The 26041-nt window shown below is 47.4% G+C and overlaps 1 protein-coding gene across 9 annotated transcripts in view; it reads right to left on the bottom strand.

The window, feature by feature from the left end:
• TENM4 (teneurin transmembrane protein 4) overlaps window positions 1–26041 on the bottom strand; it is an 816614-nt gene that overhangs the window by 490274 nt on the left and 300299 nt on the right. The window lies entirely within an intron of this gene.

Genomic DNA, 26041 nt, shown 5'->3' with positions numbered 1-26041 from the left:
TAGCAAAAGAATAACCAAGATTGCTTAACTCTAGCAGGTCTGTTTATGCTGTTTCCCCAGTCAGTTCATTGTTTTCTTATTTTCCTTTTCTATCAGAAAAGTCATTTCTATTTAAGAAAAAGTCACATTTCTATTTTTGCTGAAACAAGAGTATGGACTGGGGGTGATGGGGAGAACAGGACCTATGGATCAGAGGCCACACTCTGTCCCACTGTCTCTGCATGGCCCAGCGAACATTTATTTACCAAAGTTTCTCTTTCTTCTCCATTTGCCTTCCTTCCCTTTGAAGTCCAAAATCACTATCCCCAATATTCTCTTGCAACTTCAGCTGAAGATGGTATTTAAGGTGAGGCCTTCAACCATTTTGGTGAGTTAGTTTTCCTGGGCCTCGCCCATGAATATAGCAATTACACTTCCCATTTTCTCCTGCTTATCTGTCTTATGTCAATTCTATTCTCAGGTCAGCCAGAAGAACCTGGCTAGAAGGGAAGAGGAAACTCTCTTCTTCCCCGACACTTCCCAGCTCCACTCACGGCCTGCGAGGGGACCCCGGCCACAGGGTCACATAGCACCGAGGCTGTCACTGTGTACGGCCTGCGAAGCCTTCTCCCCCATTTGCCTCCCCACCCGGCCCCTGAGCAGGAAGACCAGGTCCTCATCCTCACGCTTTCAAGTCTTAGGGAGCATTTCAGAGGAACTTCAGTGTTCTGATCACTTAGGTTGGGACTTGACCCACACTTACCCACTTCACCAGACTGCTTTCAGACCAAAGAGGGTGAGTGTGAAAAATTTTGGAAACTATGCTAAACACTGAATGAATGACCTGTTGCTCTTATTCAGACCCTCGAGGGCTTCCTAGTTTAAATTCTGTTTTTGTTCCCAAGTCACAGAAAGATACACTGACTGTATCTTCCTGTCTGTCCCCTTGTTCCCTTGGCTCTGCGCAAGCCAGACATCTTTCAGGCCATTATATCCAGGGAGCAAGATCTGTTTCCCCTTCCAGGAGTTGCCTTTACCATTTCGGTGTCAGCTTAGGCTGGGAATCACTTCCGGGGGCAGGTTGTCTCTGCCACCTGTTCTGCAGGGCACTTGTGCTTCTTTGAATGATAGCTGATGAACGGCTGCCTCTCCAACTAGAGCGGGGCAGGACCCACTTTTGTCTCGTCACCAGGATGTCCTCAGGGGCGGGGGGTGTCTTCAGGTGGGCAGGCACACAGCAGCCGCTCAATTAACATGTCTGTTTTGTTTACTTGTGTACCCCAGCCTCTGGAGGCTGCACGGCACACCGTCAGGTCACTGCTCAATCAACACTTGGTGGAGGAATGCGAGCGTAAAGGTTGGTTACACAGGATACGCAACTGAGGGTGAAAACCATGGATGCTGGAGCCCGAACACCCAGTGTGACCTTGGCCTCTCCACTCAGAGGTGTGTTACTCTGGGAAGTGACTTCACATCTGTGGGCCTCCTTTACAGTTTCCTCATTTACTCAAAAAAAGGAATCATAGCTGTGCCTCCCTCCAAGAGTGGTTGTGAGGATTAAATAATATATTCTAAGTTCATGAGCGAGGTCAGGCGTGGGGTTGGCGCTATGCAAGTGAGGCTTGGACTGCAAGGAGATCCAACCCGTCCATCCTAATGGAGATCAGTCCTGAGTGTTCATTGGAAGGACTGATGCTGAAGCTGAAACTCCAATACTTTGGCCACTTCATGCAAAGAGCTGACTCATTTGAAAAGACCCTGATGTTGGGAAAGATTGAGGGCAGGAGGAGAAGGGGACGACAGAGGATGAGATCGTTGGATGGCGTCACTGACTCAATGGACATGAGTTTAAGCAAGCTCCAGGAGTTGGTGATGGACAGGGAGTCCTGGCGTGCTGCAGTCCATGGGGTCACAAAGAGTCGGACATGACTGAGCGACTGAACTGAACTGAACTGAAGTGAGGCTGTTCTTCTTATCAAGACTGCTCCTCATCTTTCTCCCCTGACCCAGCTCACATCCTTCTTCTTCTCCGAAGCTGGTCTGGCTGGGTCCTTCTGCTCTTTCTCCTAGCTCCCAAGGCCTTTTCTCTGCATTGGGAACCTTCCATGCATTGTTATCCCAGAGAGTGATCTGACTCCCCCGAGACCACAGAAGCCCGGAGAAAGGTCTAGAGGGGTGAACCAGGGAAGACTCTAAAGAGGGAGAGAGTCTGTTGGAGGGCATGGGTGAAAAAGGGGGGGGGACTCCTGGAAGGAGTTGGGGCTTTTTGTGGCCCCTACTTGTGTCTGCCTGGAGATTCTGCCTCAAAATTCATTTCGAGGGGTAAAGCTTCCGGCCTTGAGTGCCTGCTTCATGGGCTAAAAAATGCCCCTTTTTTGGAGGGAAATAAATGGTTAGCCATTAAGATGTAAAATGCAGCTGTCACAGTCCATAGAACAACAGACAGGTTAATATGGGTGCTTAAGAATGCTATTTCCTCATATTAACCTCAGCAAGAGCAACCTAACCAGATCAACTCCGGAGCACTTGGGAACCTGCTGATTATTCTTAATATCTGATGTGTAAGTAAGAGTGGGTGCTTATTTCCAAAAGGAGTGGCCTAGCTCGCCTCCCTCCCTCTCTCCTTCCCCGCTTCTCCGCTTCCTCCTTCCTACTCTAAGAACATGCTGGCCTTAGTTTTCTTCCTGGGACAAGACCACGCAGGTGTGTACCTAGGGGCACTTCTGGGTTTCTGAACTTGCCTCCTGACGGGGCTCACTGACTCACATCACTCGTTTCCATCCGCCACCTCCCTCTCCTCCCAGCCAGTCCAGCCGACCCACACGGTGTTGACCAGGGGACTAATTCAACTTCAAAAATGTTCATATACTAAAAACAGTTTTAAGCTACTGCTCACAAAGAGGTGAGATTCAGTTCCAAGAAAAGTGCAAACTGCTGTGACTCGTGGCACACACCTGTGCAGAAGAAAGGCCAGCCAGGGGTGTTCAGTCAATGCACAGGCTCTGGGGCAACGGGGCTTCAGCTCTGGCTGTGGTCCGGCAGCTTGGGGAAGTGACTTCAGAGTCTGCCCTGCAAGCTGTACACTGTAGCAGAAGCCAGCACCCCAGCCCCATTCTCAAAGTCCTATGTATAAGGGCTTTTCCCCAGCTGCTTGTCAGAGTGGACAGCTCAGAGCTCCCTTCAAGCTATTGTTCCTACTGTGCATAATAGATAGTCCTCAGGAAATTCTGGGGAGGGGCGAGGCGAAGGGTGTGATTTCAGCATCATCAAGAATTACCAACAGATGGAACTTCCTTGGTGGTCCAGTGGTTAAGACTCTGAGCTCCCAGTGCAGGGGGTCCAGGTTCAATCCCTGGTCAGGGAACTAGATCCCACATGACACAACCAAGACTGATGCCACCAAATAAACATTTTTAAAAAATGACCAGGAGATCCTCGAATGGGCAAGGCTCCCTCAGGCCTCAGGCACTCTGTACATGCCGTTTCCTTTGTCTCCGTCACCTCATCCTCCCCTAATTCCTTCTTGTCCTTGAAAACTGAGCTGAAGTTCATCTCCTCTGGAAGCCTTCAATACCCTCTGTCTAGATCAGGGGCCCATCTTTTGAGCTTCCACATCCCCTGGGCTTCCCTTGCTGGTGCAGTTCTCACCCTAGTGAAATTATCTGCTTATTTGACTGTCTCCAATGAATATCTCCAGTGAATGCTTACAGGGAAAGGAGTTTATGGGTACCAAAAAGTAACAATCAATACATTGTTTAATCTATGCGTCAATTTTGTGCCTTGCTCCAGGGAGAATTTAAGATAGCACACACACACCCACACAAAATGCCCCCAAGAAGCTTAGAGTAGAACAGCAGAGACATAAGCATAAAAAAAAATATATCATATGACAGGAGCTAAGATGATGTGATGTAGGTGGAGGCCTGTAGTGAGTCTGGGGAATTCTTCCCTCTGGTCTAGCCCAGGATATAGCACAGAACCTGACTTGTGGGGATGCTCAGTATTTGTGGGGTGAATGAGATGAATGGGGGGAGGACCTGAAGGGGCCTTAGAGATCTCTCATGTCGATGAGGAAAACTGAGGTCAGAGAGAAGAGACGGTGAGGCCTCCCGGTTACTGGCATCACGGGAAACAGAATTTGGGTCTCTAGAACCTTGGTAATTCTAGATCCCGTCGGAAGTGGAAAATGCAGAAGGCCAAGCCACTTTCCTTCTCTGGGCCTCAGTTTTCTCACCCACAAAAGCAGAAACATATAGGTCACTCTTGAAGGCTGTTCCAGTTTGTAAACCCCACTGAGACTGAGGTTACAGAAAAAAAGAAAGAAAAGAGCTGAGCAGTAACCAGGCCAACGTTCATGTGATGTCAACTGATCTGTCTTATCCTGATACAAATTCAAGAACCTGCTCACAGGGAATAGCCCTTCATTTATTTATTCAAAATAAGTGTATTAAGTGTCAGCTGCGTGCCAGGTGCTGACCTGGGCATAACCACAGGGCACCCAGGGACCAGCGCCTTCCCCTGGACCTGCTCCCTTCTACAGGTCTCTGAAGCCCTGGGCTGCGCTCCAAGAATCTGCTCTACAACTCGGAGTGAACCTCTTTCTTCCTTCCTCCTCCCTGCTTTGAGTCTCCTCCTTTCATACCTTCATTCATTCATCCCACAAATGCTCACGAGGCACCTCACCGAGGACCCGTCTTGGGACCTCAGCAGGCCCCTTTCCTGGCGCTGAGCCAGGCCGTTTTCAGAGCTGAGGATGTCACCAACATTCACTATGCTCCTGATCCACGATTCAGTTCAGGCTGCATGTCTGCCTGGACTGTCAGTCTTCTCACTGCCTTCCAAGGTCCAGGCCTTAAGCCCCCTATCCTGGGACACCTTCTCTGACCTCCCTCCGCTGGTGTCACACAGCCTCTCCTTTCCACAATGATTCCACCATCTCACACTGGTGGGTTTGTCTGGTGGCCCTGCTGCTCTGAACTCCATGAGTCCCGGGACATTACTTTCATCATCCTATCTGCAGCAGTGTTGACCCAGCAAGTGCTGGAGAGGGCCTGGCTGAAATGAACTGCCATCAAAACTTCCTGACCAGCACATTCTAACCCACCCAACCTCCGCGAAAAGGCAGAGAGTGTCTCACTACCTGTCCTACCAGCAAACCCAACACGATCATGCGCTGCAGCTTCCCTCTGCTTCCAGAGGTTGTTCTCAGCTCACGTGGGACCCAGGGACTCTGCTCCCAGCACCCGGGCAGTTTACACTGTATCCTCTGATGCCCTGTCTCATCTCTTCTCAAGACATTCTGTGAACTTGCTGGGAAATGTGCAGGCATGCATGATCCAAAGAAAATCTACCTTTAACATATTTTCGCAAATAAAAAGTCCCTCTAGAAACTTAAGTGTTTCTGGCTGCACTTGAATTTTGTTAAGGTTCTTTAAGAAAGAGAGGATTATTTTCCCTTCCAAAGTATTAATACAGTCACACCAGCTAAAGCATAGTGGGGCTACAGATTCCCCTTGGTACAAGGCAGTCAGGGTTGGAAACCTTGGCTCTGCCATGCTAGCCCTGACCTTGGGCCTCCAGCTAGACTAGACTCCTGTCTTGCCCCACAATTCCAGTCTTGCTGCCCAGTAAAGAAAAGTAATCAAACTGCTGGCTCACTCAAGCATAGACTCAATCACTTATTCTATCACATATCATCTCTTTTGTTAATTACTCATTCATAATGATTCACTCATTCACTCATATTTATTTCCTCCAGTGTACATTCATTCACTCAAAATTAGACACATTCATTCATTCATTGGTTCATCTGCTCATTAATTTCTTCACTTATTTACTCATCTACTCATTCATTCATTTACTAACTTATTTGTTTCTTCATTTGCTCACCCTTTCATTCACTTTTTCCTTCATGCACTCACTGCCTCTTTCCATGTGGTCACTCCCTTGGGCCCTCACTCACCTCCGACACGTATTACTCCCTATTTCCCAGCACAGCACCCTTCCAGGAAGCCCAGCCTCCATCACGGCGGTGTCCTTCAGTCCTCACTCCCAGAACATCCGCTCCCCTTTACCATCCAGCTTGCTGAACTGTGCAGGCATGTGTCCTGGCGTGCAGAGGCTATGCTTGCCATTCAGGAACAGATGTTCTTGGAATGACTGTTTTGACTTTCACCCTCTAATGCCAGAAAATTCTCCAAACTCCTCCAGCATGCAGGAAGGCATCTGCTCAGCATGGGCAGGGCCTGCAGCGCCCAGGGTTCAGAGTCTAGGACACGGGAGATTGCTGGCGGTCGGAGACACAGGGAACTTGGAGAGCCTCCCTGCTCTAGGGATCCGTGATCTGGGGTCCAGGGACCAGCTGGAGAGGGAGACGGGCCCGGAGAGCACTGGACTTTGTGAGGCGGGTTAAGGAGCGTGAAAAGGAGTGGACTGTCTTAGGATTATGGACTCACGATCGGTCTGCATTCGGGTTGCTGTGATGACAGGTGACACAGTCAATGGACAATGTAGAGGTTTATTGGCGGCGAGGCCAATGAAAAGTTATTAGCAATGTCATGGCAGAAGATCAAACTTATAATTTGTTGAACTATTATATTTGTTGAAGTTCCAGGGGCTTCCCATCCTTTATGCTAGCATCCCTCAGTAATCCAGCATCTTCTAGAAAAAGAATCTCCTAAGTTTTCACTGGTCCACATGACCTCACAGCCAAAGACTAGATTTCCCAGATCCCCTTGCAGCAAGGCATGACTGGCTAACACCTGGCCAATGGGTGTGAGCAGAGGTGTTACATGCAACTTCTTGGCTGTGTCCTTAGGAGGAAACTGGCTGCCCTCCACTCCTTACTTCACTACCTGTCAGCTAAAGTGTGGCCCCCTCCAGTGAGCCATCTCTGCCTTTGGAATTGAGGTCACATCCTGGGGCACAGTAGAGTCACAAGACAGAGAAGCCTCAGTCCCTGCAGAACTGCATGAAGCAGAACTTGTCTATGTCCCCAGCTGAGATTTTATATGCAAGAGAAACAAGCATCTGTTATGCTTTGGACAATGTTGTTTTGATCTCCATTAAAGCACCCAAGCTAATATTTACTAAGATGAGAGAAATCTCCTGCATTGTGTTTCCTTATGGAGAAACTTCCTTTAGAGGAACACTCTTGGCTTCTCCGGCACCCTCACTTAATCCTCTCTGTTGAGGTTGAACAGCTTCCCCTCAAAATTCATGTCTGCTGGGAACCTCAGAATATGATCTTGCTTGGAACTGCAATCTTTGCAGATATAATTAAGGTAAAGATCTAATGAGCTCATGTGGGATCAGGGTAGATGCTACATCCAATGAGAATGTCCTTAGAAAAGATGGTAAAGAACCCAGAGACACAGAGGAGAACAACAGGTGACGATGGAGGCAGAGACTGGAATGACGCACTTATAAGCCAAGGGACCCAGGAAGCTATGGGAGAGGCCTGCATTCTCCCCAAGAGCCTTCAAGAAGGACTGACCGACCCCGCTGACACCTGCTTTCAGAATTTCAGCCTCTAGAACTGCGAGAGAACACACTTCTGTTGTTCTGTCTCCAAGTTTGTGGCAATTTGTTGCAGCAGACCCAGGAAACTAACACATGCTCTGAGAGGAGGGACAGCTGTTGGACGGGTGGGCTTGGCAGACAGAACTGGGTCTGCGCCGCCCTGCAGCCCCATGCCCCCCAGAATGGCCCCCCGAAAGCCAACCTCTCTTCTCCTGCAGGGAATGCATAGGGCTGTCTCTGATTCCAGAATGCAGGGTTTAGCGAGCTTCCATCATTGGTGCAGTGGAGTCATCAAGATCACGGCCTCTGAAGCCAGGCTACCAGGACCCAGTCCTACTTTGCCATCTATTAGTTGTGTGGTTTGGGGTAAATTAACTAAACTTCCATTGGCATCTTCATCCATAAAATGGGGACGATGATAGTACCTACCTCATGAAATTGTTGAGAGGATTAACTTAGCTATATTGTGAGGTGCTCACAATACAGACTGGCAAACACTAAGTGCTGAGTCAGTGCTAGCATTTAACTAGTAGTGATCAGCTATGTTATTATCTGACTCTGCTAAGTCTCAATTAATTTTTAACTTAAACCATGAGTGTAGGTATTATTTTCTGACTCCCCTCGACCTCAGCCTTTACTGTATTGAATCTTCATTAACCTCCAGACAAGGAAACCAAATCTCAGAGAGATGAAATGGTAGCCCACAGTCACCCTCTGGGTCCTTCTTCTCCACCCACCCTGGCGGCTCAGACACCCCTGTGGTCTGGTTGTTGGGGTCCTAGGCTCCGGTTAGCAGGCCCTGGAAGGTCCCTTTCCTGGACCCAAGATAACAGGGCTGGAGCCTAGTAGGATCTCCCTGGGCCAGCAGTCCTGATCAGCTGCTCAGCGTGATGAGCTACACAGCCTGCGGCCACGTGAGGATCCTGCAGACGGTGTCCACACAAGACTAGACCACTCTTCAGCCTTATGGGGTCATCTCTGCAGCCCGAGCTGCACTCCAGGGAAAGCAAGTTGTCTCTGCAGACGTGCCCCTCCGTCTGGGGGCTCCCGGACCCATCCTGGGTGAGAGCAGCATGTTCAGTCTCAAGAACCAGCCGGTTTACCACATGCTGAACGAAGTCCTGTCGCTGGGAGAATGGAAGTCCTTGGGCCCAAGTGTACAGATGGTGGGGAGGAAAAGCCTCAAAGGGATAAGGGGAAGGGAACTAGCTGAGGATCTATTGTCTGCCAGGCGCCGTGCGAGCTGCTTCACGTTTGATGTTACAGCTGATCCTCACAACAATCCTCTGCCGCAAACCCATTGTAAGCGATGTGGAAACTCAGGCTCAAAGACCTGAAATCACTTATCTAAGCTATGTAGCCAGGAAACGTCGGAGGTACCCAGGTTTGTCTTAATTTTTTCTTTGACAACACAGGAGAATCGGACACGCCTTCTTCACTCTGAGCAGGGAGAGTCTTTCAGGGCCTGACCTGACCCAGAGGGGCCTGGAGCCCCGGAGCAGGTTCCCCTGGGACATGCTCCATGCACACTGCAGCCATGCGTCTCCAGCATCAGCGGTGCTACTGTGTTTGGAGGGCCCTTTACACTCCATGGAGGACTTATACCTTGATTCTCTCCTGTGAGGTGATGCGGGTCGAGACAAGCTCCACCTGTGATCTCACTGAAAGATTCCAGATCAGGAACCTCTTCCTGGCCTGAGAGACTACAGCGTGCTCTGCTTGCTAACAGACTTTCATCAGCAAATTCGGCCACACTTCCCGATGCCCACTCTGTGTTGCCAGGCGCCATGCTGGGGGGAGGGTCTCCAGAGAGGAATCAAAAAGCCCCTGCCCTTGAGAGTGTATGAGCAAGAGGGAACGAGAGAACTGGTAGCATAAGAATGATGAAGGGGATGGGTGCTAGCACTTACTAAGCATTTACTACTGGCTGTTCTGAATGACTGATGCTTATTATCTCATTTAACATTCCCAAAACCCTATTATTTTATTCATGAGGAATAAAGAGAGAGGCACAGAGGCACAGAGAGATTGGAATTACTAGAAAGAGGCAGAAGGGGGAATCAAGCTCAGACACTGAGCTCAATTTTGTCCGCAGGCAGTAATTAACTTGCCCAGGATGCGTGGAGAAGTCAGTTCCATCTTCACAGAGGAGTTAATATCAGAGTAGGGTTTCGCAGGATGAATAGGAGTTTGCCAGGTAGAAACTAGGTGAGAGTGGATCAGGCAGTTTTAGACAGAAGTAAAAAGAGAAAAGCACAAACAATGGTTGAGAAGTTCAAAACAGAGTGGTGTATGGAAGGAACCCCAGGGAGTTCCCTATGACTAGAACATAAATTCAAGGAACACAGGAGGGGATAGAATGTCAGAGATGAGGCTGCAGAAGGAAAAGGGACCCGCTCTTGGAGAATCATGAATGTGTGGCATAGAAACTAAGATTTTTTCCCCCTATTAAACACACATGGGGTTTATTCATTTCATGCAATAAATAGTTTGGGGGAAAGTATTCCAGGCTGGCACAGCAGTCTAACAGTGTCATCAAGGTCCCAGGTTCCTTTTCCCTTACAGTTCTGTCATCCTTAACATTTTCCTACAGTTACAGGATGGTGGCTGCACCCCCAAGCAGTCTATCTGTGTTCAAGGCAGGAAGAAATAGAAACGGTAAAGAGCAAAAAAGTTTGATCTTTGTGATAGGAGCTCAAACTCCATTCATTTTGTGTCCACTGGGGACCCACTGAAGCGTCTGAGGCAGGGCAAGAGATGATAACAATGCTGGCTAACATGTACTGAGCACTAACCGCCCCATGGAATGTTCTGCATTATATACGTCACCTTACACACGTCGCCACAGCTAATCCTCAAAGCAACCTTAAGACACAGGTTCGTGTCCATCCGTGCTCAAGCTCAGTCGTGTCCAACTCTTTGCGACCCTGTGGACTGTAGCCCACCAGGCTCCTCTCTGTCCATGGGGATTCTTCAGGCAAGAATACCGCAGTGGGTTGCCATTCCCTCCTACAGAGGACCCAGGGATCCAACCTGTTGTCTCCTATGTCTCCCGCACGGCAGGTAGATCCTTCACATGTTGAGCCATCAAGGAAGGAAGACGAAGGTATGCCCCCTTTTAAAAATGAGGCGACGCAGAGAGGTTAAGAGAATCACCTACTGCTGCCCAGGCAGCAGAGGCAGAAACTGAGTGGTCTGGCTTCTGGCTCTGAGTCTTGTTCTTAAATCACCACGTTCTCCTGCATTTTAGAAAGTGTAGTAAGTGCGAGTGTGGAGGCAGCGAGCCCAGCGTAGAGGCTGAGCTCTCCAGGTGGACAGAATGCGACGCTTGCAAGGATGGCGGCATGGGTGAAGAATGGGGGCAGGCAGGAGGGGAAGGGGAGGACCTTACGACTGCCTGACTCTCCTCTCCCTACACCAGGCTCCTCTGTGCCCGCAGGGCCCGCAGGACGGAGGCCAGGGGCACCAGTGCTGGGCAGCTGCAGGGATTCTGCAAAAAGAGTCACAGCGTGGCGGCAGGCAGAGCCTGACACAGGCCTGACTTTCATGCTGACACCCACATCACTGTTGTCGTTCGTGTGCAGACTCTCACCCCAGACAGTGCCAAGGCCCAAAAAAGCAGGAAGTGGTTTGCAGAGGTGGGGCCACAGTTAGATCACTGTCTTGTGCCTGGCAGATGGGAGCAGGGTGATGCTGATGTCTGCAGCTGACGGGGGCCCACGTGGAGGGGGCAGGACGATGACTCAGGGGCTCAAAAAGACCTGGGCTCCCGTCCCAGCTGGATCTTTAGTTAGTGGTGACTTCAAGCACCTCTCCAGCACACATTTCCTGAGCACCTGCTATGTCCCCTGCCCTCAGTGAGGTGCCAGGATGCAGAGACGAATCCCACCACCCTTGACATCAGGGAGTTCCCAGTCTCCACAGCTCTGGTGCCCACTTGGTGGTTTGCAGAGTTGGGATAGTGTTGAGATATGGGGAAGCATAGAGGGCATGGGGTGGGGGCCCAGGATGGTGAGGGGATGCTAAACCAGCCTGGGAGGTCCAGGTGGGCTTCCTGGAGGAAGTAACTACTAACCTGCATTACATAAGATAAGAGTTGGCCAGGCAAAGAGGGAGGAAGGGTATTCCATTAAATAAGAAACAAATGGGGCTAAGGCGAGTGGACAAAAAGCAAGGCACATAGAGAAGAGTCTTCAGGATGAACCAAGCCTGTTCTGTTTCACATCACACTTGTGGCTCCTAGCATTCCAGGGGCTGATAAACACAATATCTGCTGTGGAAAGCAGGGCTCCTAGCACTTGTGGCAGACAGATCAGAACACTGTCAAAGGTCTTCCCCTCCTCGTATTCATGCCCCTTTGCACTGTGACTGCAGCTCCTGTTATCAAGAGGTAAAGACTATTTCCCCCTCTGTTAAATCTGGGCTGACCGTGTAACTTGCTTTGGCCAACAGAATGAGGCAAGCTGGTGACACATGAGTTCTGAACTCACATCTTCCCGCTCTCTTGGAGTTGTGCTCAGCTGCCCGCTTACTTTATTGGATGACGAGAGGCATGTGGCCCAGTGACCTTATCCCCACCCCTCCATGGCCCCAGACAACAGTCAGCCCTGGGCCCCTCCACCAGCTGACCCAGAGTGACCAAGTCACACTTTTTTGCCAGGGACTTTCCTAGTTTTAAATGAAATGGCCCACATCCCAAGAATGCTTTCGGTCCCAGAAAAACAGGGACGGCTAGTCATCCTAAGCTGACTTTAGATGCATGAACAAGCCCAGTCAAGTTTCACGCAGATCAGCGGAGCTGCCTGTGACCCACAGATCAGGGCGCAATCATAAATGCTGTGGTTTTAAAGCGCCAAGTCTGTGGTTTTAAAGTGCCAAGTTTGTTACACAGCGATGGATAGCAGATAAGCTGGTTCACTGGGGATGAGGCTCAGGTTCTCAGCTTCCATAGCAGTTGGGAACCAATTAAGCTTCTCTCCAGGAGTGTGGCATCAAGTGGGTCATGAGAGGGAAGACACTGACACCCAGAAAGGTTAAGTCACCTGCTCAGGATCACAGAGCCAGTGGGTACTGGCAACGGAACGCAGCCCCAGGCCTCTGACCTTCCCCTTCCACCACGCTTTCTCTATGTAGTCAGCACATTTGTGCCGCAGAAACTGGAGCCCCCTCCCAGAGACTATTAATTTAACAAATCTCTGGTCATGCTCTGGCCCTCACAATGGTTTTCTTTACTAGATCCAGTGTCAGACCACATTATACGCTCTCTCCCACATGAAGGACAATGGGACTCACATTTAACCGCAAGCCACGGCCAGTCCGACCGTGGCCAGAGACCAGGGCAAAGGCAACATTGTCAGGCAGCAGGAGACATGTGTTCAGAACGTCCTGACACGCAGGTGGAAGGCCACACAGGCTTTTTATCACACACACGAGGAGCTGGTGGACACTGACTGTAGTTTTAATTCTGACACATACCTGCTGCATGACCTTGGGCACGTCCCTGCCCTTCTCTGGGAGACTGGGTGCCAATTGATTATTTGACACTTGTACCATTCACTGTAAATTGAGGGTAGAACGTGGGGTGGGCACCTTTGAACCCAGGACCAAGTACAATGCATTATAGCTGTTCAAAGAATGCTTACTGATCGCATATGTCATAGCAGGATGCCTTCTTTTTTTGCTGATAGAGCAAGGAAGCCATCCTGCAGAGGGCAGGGGGCCCTGACATTAGTTTGGAGAAAATGTAAATTTCTTCCCCCTATTCCAAGGAAGAATGAGAGTGAGACAGGACTTGGTTTCTTGGGTCTGTGGTTTGCCCCTAAAGAGAACTGGCTGGCCTTGAGGGCATGGCAACCCACTCCAGTATTCCTGCCTGTAGAACCCCCATAGGCAGAGGAGCCTGATGTGCTGCAGTCCATGGGGGTTTCAGAGCTGGACATGACTGAGCGACTAAGTATGCACACAGTGCATGCCCATGAGTACTTCATGCTCACTTCTAAACACCTCTGGGATGGTGGGACCTTGGCAGTGATAGGAGGAGAACACTGCTAAGGGACCCAGTGGTCTCAGAAGTCTAGTGGGAAACAGCAGAGGCAAAATTTAGCACCAAGAAGACCCCTCTTTTTCCAAGGGTCATGCAGGTTTGGGTAGGAAGCTGGGCAAATGAGACTTTGCTACACCGGGAGAATGGTACTGGACAAGGGCCAAGGGCCAGTGCCTATTCATAAGGTATAATGGTACTAACTACAGCAGTGGATTGAACAAAACAGAGCTTTTCAATACCTGCATGGTATTATGGGTTGAATTGGGTCCCTTCAAATTCATATGTTAAAGTTCTGACCCTCAGGGCATCAGAACGTGACCTTATTTGGAAATAGACTCACTGCAGATATAGTCCGGAGAAGGCAATGGCACCCCACTCCGGTACTCTTGCTTGGAAAATCCCATGGACGGAGGAGCCTGGTAGGCTGCGGTCCATGGGGTCGTGAAGAGTTGGACACGACTGAAGTGACTTAACAGCAGCAGCAGATATAGTCAAGATGAGGGTGTATCAGAGTAGCTTGTGTTAGTTACTCAATCATGTCCAGCTCTTTGCAACCCCATGGATTGTAGGCTGCCAGGTTCCTCTGTCCATGGGATTCGCCAGGCATGAATACTGGAGTGGGTTGCCATTCCCTTCTTTAGGGGATCTTCCCAATCCAGGGATCGAACCCAGGTCTTGCACATTGCAGGTGAATTCTTTACCATCTGAACTACCAGAAAGCCCTGATCAGAGCAGGGTGGGCTCCAAATCCAACATGACTGATGTTTCTATAAAAAGGAGAAATTTGGAGGCAGACACTCACACAGGAAGAACGCTATGTGAAGATAAAGGCAGAGACTGGAAAGATGCTTCTACAAGGCAAAGAATACCAAGGATGCCAGCAAATCACCAGAAGCTGGGGGAGAGGTACACAGATTCTCCTTCACAGCCTTGGTCTGTGACTCCTGGTCACACCTTGCTCTCTGACTTCAAGCCTCCAGACAATAACTTCCTGTTATTGAAGTCACCCAGGGTGTGGTACATGCTTATGGTAGACCCAGCAAACTAATACAGGAAGGGCAGTGTGAGAGACCATTGGGTGGGGTGGGGTGGGGGAGGTTGTATAAGTGTCATTGTGCGAAGATAAGTTGGGAAGGGAAGCAGGGGAGGGAACCATAAGAGGACAATCTGGACTTGCATCAGACTGTGTGTGAAGGCTCAAGTCAGTTTAAATTTGTCTTGAGAAATAAGGGCTGTGATAGAACTCTCCCTGGCTCCAAAGCATAGCTTTTTCATATGACATTATGAAAATAAGCGGTGAGTTGGAAGGAATTACAAAGGTCAGAGAGACCCCTTGCTCTATTTTACAGGTAAGGAGATGAAGACCTCAACGGTGGAGTAATTTCGTCAGCATCCACAGAGGGATAGAGTGAGGACCAGAACCCAGGTGTCCACAGCTGTCTTTCTCCAAATCTCGACATGCGTCACCCGGCCAACATACAGAGGCTGGCATTTGTGTGAAATGCAAAAGCCTCTGTGGGCACCACTGTATATTTAGACATTCTCAAGAAGGGAAGGCGGCTGCAACGTGGATATTTTCACTTTCACAAACCACTCTGGAAGCCAGGATGAGTGAGGACTGTTTTTTAAGACTGTCGCCCTTGAGGTGAACCTAGCCAAGAAAACGCTATAGAGTAGGCAGCCACTGTTTAATACAAAGTTCTGATCTATGAAAACATTAACCACGGGTTTCCCTAAATGGAGAATCCCCATAGGGCCATGAAGTCTGGTGATTTAGCAATCACTGAAGACTGGGGGAGGGTTGGAGTGAGGAGAAAGAGGAGGAGAGAGGAGGAGAGGAGAGGAGTGGGGGGGAATGGTGGTGGAGGATGGGAATGGGGGGAGGATATTATGGGAACAGAGTCCCATTCTGGAGCCTCAAAGCACAGGTGAATCAGACAGCACAGGAATATAATCTAAAATAATTATGCAAGTTAATGAGCAAAGAAGATTCAGGTTTGGGACAAATCTTCATTAACACAGCTAATGTTGATTGATGCTTTACATTTATGTACTATTTTACACATTGCAAAGCACTTTTCCAACAATTCTCAACAAGCTCAAAAATTCTAAGTTTAGGTGACCAGGTACTTTATCATCCAAAGCAGGTCGCCTTTGAGGTTGAAAGGAAGCATTCTGAACAATTATGCTGGGTCAGCAGGCATAAACCAGGACTGTTCCAGGCAAACGGGGATGTATGGTCAGTCCATGACAAGCCTCCGAAAGAGACCGAGTAACACTGGGACGTCATCATTCTTTCATTTACGCCAAACCTGCCCGTCTCTGTCTACTTTACCTCCGTCTGTTCAGTGGCTCAAATAAAAACCCAGGTCCCCCGCAATTCTTCTCCCTTCATCCCTTGTCTACCCTCTCCACCCCACCCCCTGCCCCAACTCTAATCCATCAGCAAATCCTGATAACTCCAACTACAAGTTATCCCCCACTTGTTCACCTGTGTCTTTCTCCTCTGACTTCACCCTCGTCTTAGCATCATCATTTCTCACGTGGACAGCAACAAAAGCTTTCTAATCCATCTCCCTACTTCCCCACATGTTCTTTTCACAATCCATTATCCAAAGGGCAACAAGAGCAATTTTTCAAAAATGTAAATCTGATACATTTCTCCCTTTCTCAGGATCTTCTAGCAGCTCTCTAATGTGAAATTCAAAGTGAAAAGTGCTCAGTCGTGTCTGACTCTTTGTGACCCCATGGACTATACAGTCCACGGAATTCTCCAGGCCAGAATACTGGAGTGGGTTGTCTTTCCCTACTCCAGGGGATCTTCCCAACCCAGGGATCGAACCCAGGTCTCCCGTGTTGCAGGCAGATTCTTTACCAGCTGAGCCACCAGGGAAGCCCAATACTGGAGTGGGTAGCCTATCCCTTCTCCAGGGGATCTTCCCGACCCAGAAATCGAACTGGGGTCTCCTGCATTGCAGGCAGACTCTTTACCAACTGAGCTATTTTAGAATAAAAAAAACTAGACTCCTTATCTTGGCTCTATGTCATGTCCAATAAGTCATGTTCAATAAGTCCCTGACCAGGGACTGAACCCAGGTCTACCACACTGCAGGCCGATTCTTTACTGACTGAGCCACTAGGGAGTATTGTTTACCATTGGCTCAGTGGTAAACAAATCCACCTGCCAATGCAGGAGACAGAGATTCAACCCCTGTGTGGGGAAGATCCCCTGGAGAAGGAAATGGCAACCCACTCCAGTATTCTTGCCTGGGAAATCCCATGAACAAAGGAGCCTGGTGGGCTACAGTCCGTAGGGTCCCAAAAGAGTAGGACATGACTTAGCAACTAAACAACAGCATAACATTTACATTGCATTAGGTATTATAAGTCCTGGAGATGATTTAAAGTACAGAGGAGGATGTGGTAGGTTATGCTGCAAAGACTCCACCATTTTAGTTATGGGACTTGTGTATCCTGAAATTCTGGAATCCACAATGGGGAGGTGGTCTTGGAACTGACCCCCCCCCCCCAGATATTGAGGGGTAGCTGCACTAGACTCATGCAAGGCACACCTTAGAGGTTCTGTGTGACCCATGTCACTGTTGGGAAGAAAACATCACTCTAATTCTGGATATTTCTTTCCCCACGAAGGCGCCTCCGGGCCCCTCTGTGCCCCTCTACTCACGGGGAGTGGAGTGAGTTACACTGGTGGTAAAAAACTGAGGCAGAAGGAACCGGGCAGGCTCATTTGAGTGCCACGCTTCCTCTTCTTGGCAGCTTGCGATGCTCTTGGCGAACCCTCCAGGGGCCGGCTCTTCCTCTGCCCCCACCCAGCACTGCCCGTGACCAGGTGGGTCAGTCTGCCTAATCCTGGATCCAATTATCAAGTCAATTTGGCTCTCATACCAAGCCAAGTTATTCATTATCAGTAATGAACATGATATTTTGGCTTCCATCTGCCACCCTCTGTTTATTTCTCAATTTGTTCAGAGCTCAGATGGAAAGAGGGGTGCTATTTACTGGCTCCCCCCAAAGACCTTGAATATCCCGTGAGAAATCGGAGAAACCAACTGCATAAAGCCTGGTACTGAGCCCCTGGCAACCCAAGGGCGTAACAATCTGGGACTGGAGAAATAAAAACTGTCATAGTGCGGTCGCTGGCTGAGCAAGGATCATGCGGGGCTCATGGTGAAAGCTGAAGTACAAATTTAGTACCAGCATTTAGCCCAGAAGAACATCTTCAGGAATGAATCATGAAGGGACTATCGTCATCTGTGCAATGAGACAGACGGTTGTATGGGAAAAGGTGGCTAGAGATTCTAGTTTGTGTTTACGAAAACAGATGGCCTTTATGAAATACAGAAAGCCCAAACAAAAGCATCATTTAATTCCAGGAGTCAAGAGATTTTTCTATTGACATCTCATCAAAAACCCATCTTTTAGGCTTTTTAACCCCCTGGAGGATTCATAAATAGCACTTCTTAAAATAAAAGCAAAACAGTTTTCATAAGGATGTAAAGTTACATAAGATTATCTTGCTTCCTCCCCCGCTCCCACTTCATCCTCCCTGTGTCTGTTCTTTGCCCAGATGCTACTGAAAACCTTCAAAAACTGCGCTGGGAGAGGCTTACAGAGGTGGCAAATGTGAAACCCAGTTCACAATGCTCCCAGGGGAGGGACTTACTGACTCATACATTCTTATGTCTCGGATACTTCCAGAGCAGGCAAAAGACAGGGTTAGAATTTTGATTTCATTTCCTTACCAGCTTCCCCCTCACCCCCATTTTTCTGCGGCACAATCTGGCATGCAGAACCTCCCCAACTAGAGATGGAACTCATGCCCCCTGCAGTGGAAGTGTGGCGTCTTAACCATTGGACTGCCAGGGAAGTTCCTCATTTCCTCACCATCTTTAATTTCTTTTTCCTCAATCAAGCTTTCCTTCAGTCTTCAAAGCCTGATTTGAGATAAAATCTTGATGTCCCTGCTCCTGTCCACGGCTCTACCGGTCAGATGTTTCAATGTGCCTGTCCAGAGCCTTCCTGCCCTTTTCCAGCCTGAGACGCCCTGGGAGGCCGCTCTTTTCCCAGCATCAGTGGGTACCAGCTGGGTTCAACCAATGGGAGCCCTGGCAGGAGGCTGAGGTTGGGAAGAGAGTGAGGTTGGGGTATTTATTCTCCTGGCAAGCTGGCTGCAGGGCTGTGGGTTGGCAGTGGCTGTGTTCCTGTTGGGGAGGACACAAATTTTGGGGGTAGCCATTTGCTAGAGTTGCAGCTCAGCTACAGCTGTCTCCAGGTCCCAGGGCCGGCTCTCTCCTTCCACCCATCAGGCTAAGGCAGGTCACAGCTCCCAGCTGTTGCTAGCCCCAGGGGGCTTCGCCAACCATTGTGGTTGCCCCCAATCTTGCCACAGTTAAGAATAGCTCCCTTCCTCACACCCCTCCCTTAATCATCCCTTAAAACAAATGCCATTGTTTCTTGCCAGGACCCCAACTGACACACAGCCGCTCTATGTCAGTATCTACGTCTATGTCGTCTTTGACTCCAAGGCAAAACTTCCATTTCTTGCTTCCCTTCCTCATCAAACTGCTTGAAGAAATGCCCCAGAAGGTTTGGGCTCAGAAGGGCTTCCTAGACTGTCCAACCTGCTGTTACCTATGACTTGAATTTTAGAGGTCAGTTTCTCAAAGTACAGCAAAAATCTGTCAACATGTTAAATTCTAATAACCCAAAATTCTAACAGTTCTAAAAACTACCCCAAGGAATCCCTGGATTTATATAAAGATGTTTCCAAGAGTGGTATTAAAAGTACATAATGATATGAGCATCCCTTAATGGAAATAGAGCAGACTGGATTACTGTATCAGTGCCAACTGGCTGAATATTGGTACCGGGCACTCACTGCAATAGTGAACACAGGACTGAAGAAAAGTAGAAAACAACCTGAATGTCTAACAGCAGGAGAAATGTAAACACACTCTGGGATTCTGCAGGATAAAGTATTACTCAGCCTTTCAAAACGATTCTGAAGATGAATATTTAATGATGCGTGTGCTGTGCTGGGCTTAGTCACTCAGCTGTGTCTGACTTTGTGACCCCATGGACTGTAGCCCACCAGGCTCCTCTGTCCATGCGGATTCTCCAGGTAAGAATATCAGAGTGGATTGCCATGCCCTCCTCCAGGGGATCTTCCTAACCCAAGGATCGAACCCAGGTCTCTCACATTGCAGGCGGATTCTTGACCATCTGAGCCACCAGGGAAGCCCAAGAATACTGGAGTGGGTAGCCTATCCCTCCGCCATGGGATCTTCCCAATCCAGGAATAGAACCGGGGTCTCCTGCGTTGTAAGCGGATTCTTTACCAGCTGAGCTACCCGGGAAGCCCATATATAATACACATCGTTAAATGAAAAAAACAGATGACAAAATTTAATATAGAGTGTGTCCTCTTTGATTTCTTTCATCAGTGTTTTATAGTTTTCTGTATACAGGTCTTTTGTTTCTTTAGGTAGATATACTCCTAAGTATTTTATTCTTTTTGTTGCAATGGTGAATGGTATTGTTTCCCTTAATTCCTCTTTCTGTTTTCTCATTGTTAGTGTATAGGAATGCAAGGGATTTCTGTGTGTTAATTTTATATCCTGCAACTTTACTATATTCATTGATTAGCTCTAGTAATCTGGTAGATTCCTTCTGGTAGAGTCTCTAGGGTTTTCTATGTAGAGGATCATGTCGTCTGCAAACAGTGAGAGTTTTACTTCTTCTTTTCCTATCTGGATTCCTTTTATTTCTTTTTCTGCTCTGATTGCTGTGGCCAACACTTCCAAAACTATATTGAATAGTAGTGGTGAGAGTGGGCACCCTTGTCTTGTTCCTGACTTTAGGGGAAATGCTTTCAATTTTTCACCATTGAGGATAATGTTTGCTGTGGGTTTGTCATATATAGCTTTTATTATGTTGAGGTATGTTCCTTCTATTTCTGCTTTCTATAGAGTTTTTATCATAAACGGATGTTGACTTTTGTCAAAGGCTTTTTCTGCATCTATTGAGATAATCATATGATTTTTATCTTTCAATTTGTTAATTTGGTGTATTACATTGATTGATTTGTGGATATTAAAGAATCCTTGAATTCCTGGGATAAAGCCCACTTGGTCATGATGTATGATCTTTTTAATATGTTATTGGATTCTGTGTGCTAGGATTTTGTTAAGGAATTTTGCATCTACGTTCATCAGTGATATTGGCCTGTAGTTTTATTTTTTTGTAACATCTTTGTCTGGTTTTGGTATTAGGGTGATGGTGGCCTCATAAAATGAGTTTGGAAGTTTACCTTCTTCTGCAATTTTCTGGAAGAGTTTGAGTAAGATAGGTGTTATCTCTTCTCTAAATTCTTGGTGGAATTCAGCTGTGAAGCCATCTGGTCCTGGGCTTTTGTTTGCTGGAAGGTTTCTGATTACAGTTATCAAAGAGGACACAAACAGATGGAGAAATATACCGTGTTCATGGATTGAAAGAATCAATATTGTGAAAGTGACTATACTACCCAAAGCAATCTATAGATTCAACGCAATCCCTATCAAGCTACCAATGGTATTTTTCACAGAACTAGAACAAATAATTTCACAATTTGAATGGAAATACAAAAAATCTTGAATAGCCAAAGCCATCTTGAGAAAGAAGAATGGAACTGGAGGAATCAACCTGCCTGACTTCAGGCTCTACTACAAAGCCACAGTCATCAAGACAGTATGGTACTGGCACAAAGACAGAAATATAGATCAATGGAACAAAACAGAAAGCCCAGAGATAAATCCATGTACCTATGGACACCTTATCTTTGACAAAGGAAGCAAGAATATACAAATGGAAAAAAGACAACCTCTTTAACAAGTGGTGCTGGGAAAACTGGTCAACCACTTGTAAAAGAATGAAACTAGAACACTTTCTAACACCATACACAAAAATAAACTCAAAATGGATTAAAGATAGAAATGTAAGACCAGAAACTATAAAACTCCTAGAGGAGAACAGAATAGCATTGAAACAAGTATATATTATCAAGTGTGAAACAGATCACCAGCCCAGGTTGGATGCATGAGACAAGTGCTCAGGGCTGGTGCACTGGGAAGACCCAGAGGGGTGGGATGGGGAGGGAGGTGGGAGAGGGGGATCAGGATGGGGAGCACATGTAAATCCATGGCTGATTCATGTCAATGTATGGCAAAAACCACTACAATACTGTAAAGTAATTAGCCTCCAACTATTAAAAATAAATGAAAAAAAAAATAGAGTGTGGTTCTATTTTTAGAAATTAAAAAAAGGTGATGTGTGTCTCTGTGTGTGTGTTTACACAGCAGAAAGAGCAACAGTCTTTATTCTGATGTGGTAGGATAATCTAATTTTTTCTTCTCTTTCATTTGCTCATCTGTAGTTTCTAAATTTTCAAGAATAATTTTTAAATAAGAAAATACGACACTAAATTTTTCTAAATTCACCCACTCAGTTTTATAGATGAGCCTAAAATATTGGTTAGGAGTCTCTGATTCTAAACTGTTTGCTGAATGCACTGCCCATAGGACCAATCATTTAACTGATGGCTTCTGGTCTCCCTAGAAGTGCTCAACATTTCAGAACAGCAAGATGCAGACTCCTAGGCAGTCTTACACACCACCACCTCCAGCTCTGCGCAACGGCCACTGACTCTCCGCCAAGAGAACGACAAGCCCCAAGCTGAGACTGTTGCCTGAATTCTTGGCAGCCATTCTCCAACATTCTCTCTCCCGAACACTTAATATATTCCTAGCAGATTGACTGCATGTTATTAATAACTATATAGGCTGTCAATCAACACATCTTCTGAGAGAAAGTTTCCAAGTCAGTCATGTTAAAAACCCAATTTAAAAAAACGATTTAAAAGACATTCTTTCTCAACAGTACTTTTAATTATTTGACACCTAATTATTTACTCCTTCATTTTTACTCTGCCTCCTTCTCCAAGACTCAAGGAAGCTAATTAGCCAAGATGAAGCTGCATGCATATTCATGTATATGTGCAGACACATTTCTATACATGCATGTAGATGTAGGGTTTAGTATATAGTAATAAATAGTGGAAGGGGCTTCCCTGGTAGCTCAGTGGTAAAGAATCCTCCTGCAATGCAGGAGACATGGATTTGATCCCTGGGTCAAGAAGATCCCCTGGAGGAGGAAATGGCAACCTGTACTCCAGCATTCTTGCTTGGAAAATTTCATGGGCAGAGTAGCCTGGGAAGCTACAGTCCATGGGGTCATAAAAGAGTCGGATGTGACTTAGCGACTAAACAACAACAACATCGAGTATATAGTACATATTTAGTAGTAATAGTATAGTATTAGTAACATGAAATACAATCACATCCATTTTATTCATCCAAGAAGGGAAGGCATGGGCTGAAGGAAGCTGCTAGCATCCTTCTACCAGATTAGAAAAATAAATGGGAGTTTGCTGGTTCCTTGCTTGAGAAGTTCACAGTGTCATTATCTTCCACCTTGACCCTGCTACTGAATTCTCTGCTCTGGTTCTCAGCCATATGCTGCAAACCCCCACGCCTATGCCAGGCTCATCTTCATGATAAGCAGACATAATCATGCCACCTCCATGCCCTCAGATGGCCATCCACAGCCTAGAATGGCTGCTTTTAATTAATTGCTTAAATCCTTTTTTTTTAGCAGTGGGAATTTTCCCCCTAAAATGGAATTTATATTGGCGCTCAGTATACAGACAGATACAAGAAGAATTGCTCTAATTAAAATAAGAGTGAGGGGTTGCAGCCCCCTTGGGCTTCCATGGTTTTCAGATCTACCGCATCCACTGTCGGACACATAATTGCCTTAGTGCTAAGCTCTAGTGGATATTAGACCGTTTTTCTTTTTTTTTTTTCCCCTCCTCAATCCCTTTGTGAAGCTTCAGTGAGCAGTTATTGGTATTGTTTCAGGTTTAGAGCATTGAATGAACAAAGTTTCAATGTGTTGGAATATAATGTGGAAGTCAGACAACAAATATATGACATATTATGTGATGGTAAATGTTATGAAGAGAAACAGAGGGGAATAAGAGGGAGAGAGACTGGTGGCAGTGGTCTGCTTCATCCAGCGAGGTCAGGGAAGGCCTCCATGAATAGATGACATCGAACAGACACCTGCGGGAAGCGAGGCAGCAAGCTCTGCAGTAGCTGGGGGCATTACATGTCCAGCAAGGGCTGTGGCTGAACAGTGCCTGGCATGTTAGCAGGGCAGCAAGGAGACTGGCATGGTTGGACTGGGAGGAGCCAGGGAAAGAGTGAGATGAGGTCAGGGCATCAGGGTGGGATGCTGCTGTGACCGGACTGTAGAGCCCTGCGGGACACTGTTAGACTCTGACTTTTCCTCTGAGATGGGGACTTTGAGCAAAAGAGTGATGAGAACAGATGGGAGGGGAGCAAAGAGAAAGCAGGACGTCCATGTAGGATGCTACTGCGAGAATCCAGGTGAGAAATGACCAGGTGAGGGTGTGAGGGTGATGGGAAGTGGCCTGACCCTTTATTTGCTCTTAAAGGTGAAGCTGAAAGCACTTGCTGATGAGTTGGATGTGGGATGTGGCACATGAAAGGAAAAGAAGAGACAATAAATCTCCCAGGAAATTAGCCTGAGCTGCCATGGGAAGGACAGGCTGGGAATGGGGAGGCGGAAAACCTGGGATCGGGCTTGGGCGTGTTGGGTTTGAAAGGCACTGTTACCCATTTGGGTGGATCTGTGCATTAGGAGTTCAGGACAGAGCTCCAAGCTGCAGATAAAAATTTGGGAGCCATCTACATTTAAATCCCTTTAAACCCTAATGTTGTAGCCACGTGTTCTAGGAAACAAACTCACTCAGAAGGACAATGCAGATAGTGGAGTGCAGTTTATTACACCGGCGGGCCCAAGGCAGAGTCTCCTCTTTGCCAAGGACCCCGACCAGCATTTGTGAAAATCTTTTATACCCCATGTGTACGTGTCCAAACCCACCACCCCAAATTCCTTGAGACTTACATAAACAAAGGAAGGGTAAATACAATCCCAATAACCCCATCACTCATGTGCCATGTGCTCAGACAGTTAAACAATTAGCCAATAATCAATAAGCCCGAGGCTACGCTCTGACAGGTATGGAAAAATTTATGGCCCGTCTGGAGGAAGGGGTGATTAGTGTATGTGTTCTGTCAGGCGATGAGTAACCTGGGTAAGATCTTCAAGGTTCCCCTGTCCGGAGGGGGTCTTATCCTTCTGTTGTCATTTCCATAGGCACTAACACAGAGTTCAGAGTCCATTGGAGAGGTGGCTGAGCATGATCAGAATGGACAGGCCTCAGATGGAGTCCAGGCCCTATGAATTCCTTCTTCATTAAGACTGGATGAGATCTCCAAGGAAGCAGAGAGTAGAATGAGAAAAGGTCCCTGGAGTGGGCCCTAGGGCCTCCCAGCATTTAGAGGTTTGAGATTCAGTGGAAGGAATAAAAGCGGCAGGAGCAGCAGTAGGTGGTGAGGTGAGACAGACCAGGAGATTCCGGAGCTCCTGAGCACACGTGGAGGAAGGACTCAAGAAGGAGGGTCATCATCTGAGTAAAATGGTCAAGTCATGTGAGGACTGTGCAACGACCACTGGTTTTAGCGACATGGAGATCCCTGGGGACCCTGACAGGGGCGACGCTGGATGGGAGGAGGGAGAAACTCCTGCGTGGATTCCTCAGGGGCGAATACCGCCTCTCAGTCATTTCTGTCTCCCCCGCGCCCATCTCCCACTCAGCACAGTGCCTGGCACACAGTGGGCAACAGCATCTAGTGACGGACAAGCCACTTCCTTCATGAAGTCACCAATCTTTTGTATGTCCCTGTTCATGACCCTTAATTTTCACAGAAAAGACCTTGTCCTTTACTATGTGTGTGTATCTGGACCAGGTGAAGGGGTTAGAAGTAGCTGAGAAAGAACATCAAACAGAAAAACCTCTCTCCTTTGCAAAGGCTCAGCTAGGGCTGCTCTTGTTTACCAAAGACTCCATATCATGCCTACATAATTAGGTCAGTAAAAGGAAGTCAGTACCTTTGCTCACTTATGTCTGAGAAAATGTTTAAATTTAATAATAACAATGATGATGATTAGAATAAAAGAGATTTTGTACATTTTAGAAGGAGGTATCATATGCATCACCTAAAATTTTCCTCTTTACCAATTATCTCACAACATTTGCAAGTGCTTCTGGCCTGGGTAGTCCTTTAAGGAAACATTGTATTTAACCAGCCAGGACAAGTTGTCTTAGATAGAGGCCTGCAAACTGTGGCCAACACCTGTTTTTGTAAATAAAGTTTTATTAGAATGCAGCCATGCCCATGTATTAGCTTATTGTCTGTTTTGGGGCTACACAGCAGAGATGAGTAATTGCATCAGAGAATGTGCAAAGATGAAAATCTTTACTATCTAGCCCTTTATGGGAAAAGTTGGCCAATT

The sequence above is a fragment of the Cervus canadensis genome, chromosome 29 (assembly GCF_019320065.1).
Source record: "Cervus canadensis isolate Bull #8, Minnesota chromosome 29, ASM1932006v1, whole genome shotgun sequence".
In the NCBI taxonomy this organism is placed as follows: Eukaryota; Metazoa; Chordata; class Mammalia; order Artiodactyla; family Cervidae; genus Cervus; species Cervus canadensis.
This window is presented reverse-complemented; position numbering and strand designations above follow the sequence as displayed.